This window comes from Hylobates moloch, unplaced genomic scaffold (genome assembly GCF_009828535.3).
Source record: "Hylobates moloch isolate HMO894 unplaced genomic scaffold, HMol_V3 SCAFFOLD_6, whole genome shotgun sequence".
Taxonomy (NCBI): domain Eukaryota; kingdom Metazoa; phylum Chordata; class Mammalia; order Primates; family Hylobatidae; genus Hylobates; species Hylobates moloch.
In genome coordinates this window covers 92,266,077-92,272,171 of record NW_026652281.1, presented here as the reverse complement: position 1 = coordinate 92,272,171, position 6,095 = coordinate 92,266,077, and positions in this window count along the sequence as shown.

Genomic DNA, 6,095 nt, shown 5'->3' with positions numbered 1-6,095 from the left:
CCTGACCTCAAGTGATCTGCCCGCCTCGGCCTCCCAAAGCGCTGGGATTACAGGCATGAGCCACCGAGCCCAGCTAGCCCCCAGGCAGTCGCTGATCATGATAACGTGCTCCTGAATCCCTGTCTCCAGCTCTGCATCTGAGAAACTCGGACGTAAGACAACTCCTTACAACACTACAGTGGGAGAGGGGGTGTCTGTGGGCAGAAAAGGGGCAGCGGTGGGCTAAGTGGAGATCAGGGCAAAACCCTCCCATGCTTCCATTACCAAAGGCGAGGCAGGTAAATCCTACATGTCATAGTGAAAAATTAAACAATCTCAACTTTCCAACAGTAAGGAACAGACTCAATATATCATAAAACATGCTTATGATACATATTATGCCATCATTAATGGTGCTGTATGAAGTATTTAAAAAGTTGATATTTATTGAAGCTCAAGGAATGGGTACATGGGGGTTCATTTTACTATTCTCTCTACCTTTGTATGTGTTTGAAATTTTCCATAATAAAATGTATGTTAAAAATGGATGGAGAAATTGCTGTAGCATATTGAATGGTATTTAGAAAGAACTCACACTGTATAGTTAGGTGAAAAAACTGGCTAATATATAACATAGTAAGTCTATATGTATGTAGATTTTTTTAAATATTAAGAAATTGAGAGGCCAGGCACGGTGGCTCACACCTGTAATCCCAGCACTTTGGGAAGCTGAGGTGGGCGGATCACGAGGTCATGAGTTCGAGACCAGCCTGGCCAACATGGTGAAACCCCCGTCTCTACTAAAAATAAAAAAAAAAATTAGCCGGACATGGTAGTGCGGCCTGTAATCCCAGCTACTCAGGAGGCTAAGGCAGGAGAATCGCTTGAACCCGGGAGGCGGAGGTTGCAGTGAGCCGAGATCACACCACTGCATTCCAGCCTGGGCGACAGAGTGGGGCTCCATCTCAAAAAAAAAAAAGGAAAGAAATTGAAAGCTGGGTGCTGTAGCTCACACCTGTAATCCCAGCAACTGGGGAGGCTGAATGGGAGGATGGCTTGAGCCCAGGAGTTCAAGGCTTCAGTGAGCCATGATTGCACCACTGTGCCCCAGCCTGGGTAACAGAACAAGACCCCAAAGCTTAAAAAAAAAAGAAAAGAAATTGAAATGTACTTTCCCGTTGACCCAGCAATTCCACTTCTAGATAGAGAAATCCATACAGGAAAGGACATAGGTACAGCCTAAATGTCCGTTAATAGGAAAATGGCTTTTAAAACTGTACCATATTAAGCCGGGCTCAGTGGTGCATGCCTGTAGTCCCAGCTACTTGAGAGGCTGGCTCATGCCTGTAATCCCAGCACTTTGGGAGGCCAAGATGGGAGGATCACTTGAGGCCAGGAGTTTGAGACCAGCCTGGGCAACATAGTGAGTCCCCTGTCTCTACAAAAAATAAAAATAAAAACATTAGCCAGATTTGGTGGCCATTGCCTGTAGTCCCAGCTGCTTGGGTAGCTGAGGTGGGAGGATCACTTGAGGCCAGGAGTTCCAGGCTGCAGCGAGCTATGATAGCGCCATTGCACTCCAGCCTTGGGGACAGAGCAAGACCTTGTCTATAAAAAGAAAGAAAAAAAGAAAGAAAATAAAGAAAAACAGGGGCTGGGTGTGGTGGCTCACACCTGTAATCCCAGCACTTTGGGAGGCTGAGGCAGGTGGATTGCTTGAGGTCAGGAGTTTGAGACCAGCCTGGCCAACATGGTGAAACCCCGTCTCTATTAAAAATACAAAAATTAGCCGGGTATGGTGGTGTGTGCCTATAGTCCCAGCTACTCAGGAGGCTGAGGCAGGAGAATCACAGGAGAATCACTTGAATCTGGGCAGTGGAGGTTGCAGTGAGCCGAGATTGTGCCACTGTACTCCAGCCTGGGTGACAGAGTGAGACTCTGTTGCAAAAAAAAAAAAAGAAAGAAAGAAAAGAAAAGTCTCTATATTTCTATGTATGTAAAGAATAGTCCAGAGTGCTATTTATTACCCTGATGAAGTGGCCATCTGATCTGAGAGGTGACAAGGGTTGAAGGGAAAGGACCAGGAGTGGGGCTGGCTGACTACTGAGACTTAAGACTTATCTGTTATGTTTTAATTTTTTACAAGAAGAATATATTTGTCTATCATGCATAATTAAAAATTAATAATGCCCAAGACTACATGCATATACACTGAAGTGTTCACAAGGATCATCTCTGGGTGATGAGAGTTTCTTAGTTCTTTTCTATAATTATGAATTTTCTACCGCAAGCATATATGACTTCAGCAATCAAGGTTGGGGGAGGGAGGAAGGGAGAAGAAAGAAAAAAGAAACTAAAGTATCATTACTGTGCCAAGATATGCCCCCACTTTCACCTCCAGGGTGCATCCAGTTCATTCTGTCTACTCAAGGCCTCCCCATGCAAAGTTTCCTGCTCCCCAGCCCCTCCCTCCAAAAAGAGGCTGCTCTTTCCTCAGTGCTCTCTGAGCCTTGGATAAGACCCCTAGAGCAGGCACAAACCCCACAGGCCCACACTGGATGGATGTGTACGCTTCCATACCCAGGGCAGGCCCTCCCTGCTGGCCTCTGACCTCCCGGCAGCATCCCCCGACCCCACTCTCCACCCTGAGCCTGGCCCCTGGGCATCAATTATAGTTGGTGAAATTTACATTATTCAGAGACCTTCAACAGAGAAGAGGAGTCCTTCACATGTGCCTTTCCCTCCCCACTTGGGGTTCCTTGTGCATCCCAGGGGTCTTCTTACCATTTCTCCCACCCCGGTACTCCCAAGGGTGCATTGCCACCCCAGCTTCTTGCTCACCTGTTCTTTCTCACTAAGCCCCTGTTGCGTGCCAGATATTGTTCTGGGCACTGAGATACAGCAAAATAAGTGAGTGGCCCACAGTGACATGCTCACTAAATGGCAGAGACAGGACTTGACCCTAGGCCTTCAGATGCCATGTCCGACACTGACTCAAATAAGTGAGTGGCCAACAGGGACATGCTCAGTAAATGGCAGAGACAGGACTTGACCCTAGGCCTTCAGATGCCATGTCCAACACTGACTCCAGAACCTCATACCCCAGAACCATTGAGGGTGAAATTCTTGTTTTTATTATAGCCACAGCAGCAATCACGATTCATTTCTTGGCACTCGTCTGCCAGTGTGGTTATTCTGAAGTTCAGGGTGATTACTTCACAATTGCCCTTTGCTGTTCTTATTCCTTCCTTGACTGAATAAATCTTTAAGATAATAAGAAGAAAAAATATAGTCAGATCTCCTCTGGGCCTATAAAACCAAGATGTGAGATCATTATATTGCCTCATGTGCTAAGTCAAAAAGACAGAATATTTTAATGCATCATTATAAAGCATCTTTTCCTATAATGACATAATATATGTCAGCTTATAATTGCTTTTCTTCAAATACTGCTCCTACTTCCAAAGAGGGAGATCTTTAATTTACAAGTTTGCCTTGTCTGACTTTTTTGTTTTTTGTTTTTTTGAGAAGGGTCTTGCCCTGTTGCTCAGGCTGGAGTACAATGGCATAATCACAGTTCAATGCAGCCTCAACCTCCTAGGCGTAAGCGATCCTCCTGCCTTGGTCTCCTTGGGAGGTGGGACCACAAGCACATGCCACCATACCTGGCTAATTTTTTGAATTTTTCTTTTGTAGAGATGAGGTCTTGCTATGTTCCCCAGGCTGGTTTCAAACTCCTGGGCTCAAGCAATCTTCCCGTCTCAGCTTCCCAAAGTGCTGGGATTACAGGTGTGAGCCACCATGTCCAGAGTGTGACTTATTTCTTAAGTATACACCCTGCCATTTATGTATTTATTTTTATTTATTTATTTCTTTATTTGTTTGTTTGTTTATGTTGAGACAGAGTCTCGCTCTGTTGCCTAGGCTGGAGTGCAGTGGTGCCATCTTGGCTCACTGCACCCTCTGCCTCCCAGGCTCAAGCAATTCTCCTGCCTCAGGCTCCCAAGTAGCTGGGACTACAGGCCTGCACCACCAGGCCTGATTAATTTTTGTATTTTTGGTAGAGATGGGGTTTCACCGTGTTGGCCAGGCTAGTCTCAAACTCCTGGCCTCAGATTATCCACCTGCCTAGGCCTCCCAAAGTGCTGGGATTACAGGTGTGAGCCACTGTGCCCGACCACACCTTGCCATTTAATGTCTGCAGTAAGAAAGGATTTTTCCATTTACAAGATCCCTGCCCTTATGGAGTGTGGAGTCTGTCAGGGGAGATAGACAACATCAAATAAAAATATGGGAGGTTAGATAATGACAGAGGCTCAGGGAAAAAAAATAAAACTGGAAGAGGAGTGGGATGGGTTTCTGAGGGGGAGGGAGCTGAGTGAAGACTTGAGGGAGATGAGGGAGGGAGGGAGCCGGGTGACAGAGCATCCCAGGCCCCCAGGCAGCAGGTGCAAAGGCCTTGAGGTAGGAACTCTTGGTGATCTTGGGGAAAAGGAAGAGGCAAATGTGGGTGGTGGGAGAGAGTCATGAAGGGCCTTTCGGGCCAACATAAGGACTTCAGCTTCTAGTCCAAGAGAAATGGTGAGCCATGGAAGGGTTTGGAACAGAGGAGTGACCTGTTCTACCAGGATGAATCCTGTGGCTGTGCTGAAAATACATGACAGTTCTGGCTGCAGTCGCCTGAAGTATCTCCTAGCCTCTTGAAACTTCATTGTTATTGCTATTAAATACCCAATTTATGATGACTTGCCTTAGGATTTCTTGACTTTACAATGGTGCAAACGCATTCAGTAGAAACTGTACTTCGAACACCCATACAGCCATTCACCTTTTCACTTTCGGTGCAGTATTCAATAAACCACATGAGATGTGCGACACCTTCTTATAAAATAGGCTTTGTGTTAAATGATTTTGCCCAATTGTAGGGTAATGGAAGTGCTCTGAGTGTGTTTAAAGTGGGCTAGGCTAAGCTATGATGTTCAATAGGTTAGGAGTATTCAATGCATTTTCAACTTACAATATTTTCAGCTTATGATGGGCTTATCAGGATGTAGCACCCGCCTGCCCCCTGAAGTCAAGGAGCATCTGTATTGTTCAATTTAAAAACAGCCAAAGAAGTTGACTTCTGCCCAAGTCTAAACCTCAAATAACCATTTTATCTGGGCTGGATGGACAGGGAGGTGGCCCAAGCCTGGAAACTGAGGGTCAGGAAGACTCCTCACCCTCAAGGTCACCCAGCTCACTGAGTCACTATAGCAACAGCTCTGACACCCCCACAACACAGGATTCCCAGATGGCCTTGCTCCCAACAATGTGCTGGAAAGTTCTGTGCATTAATTTGTCTATTTCTAATGATCAGACAAATTTGGAAAACACTGCTTTGATGTATAAGATGTTCCTGTCTTATGGCACTCTGAGTGTGTCTAATTATCTCCAAGTATACAAAATTCTCAAAAATATACTCACAGAAAGAATTCAGATGCACTGGATCATAAATTATAAATGCATTTCAAGTGGAACCTTTAGCAGTAGGAAAGGTAGGGGCAGAGTGGGTGTCCCAAACATGCAAACTAAGGTAGGCCTGAGGAAAATGGGCAGGTCACTGCTTATTCCAGCTCTTTCTAACTCCAGACTGTTTTCTCAAAGGCCTGTGTGTGCACCTCTCACGTGATCTGAGCTGTGGGGCTTCTTTCTAGAATCTAAGGAAAGCAAGTCTGACTGTCTTAACCTGTTTTTTTTTTCTTTTGACAGGGTCTCACATTGTCACCCAGGCTGGAATGCAGTGGCGCAATCTCGGCTCACTGCAGCCTCGACCTCTCAGGTTCAAGCGATTCTCGTGCCTCGGCCTCCCAAGTAGCTGAAATTACAGGCATGTGCCACCACGCCCAGCTAATGTTTGTATTTTTAGTAGAGACAGGGTTTCACCATCGTCTTAACCTTTGCATGTGCTGGTTGGGTTGATTAGGGACACTGAATTGGGAGTTCCATCAGCTTGCAATAAAGAGAAATTACCACCAGGGGACAGCAAACGTACAGTAAGCAAAGTCAGTGCCTTTTGAAAAAGTACTCAGGCTTTGCAGAAGTGAACAGAAGGGCGGAGAATCTGTGACAGTGGG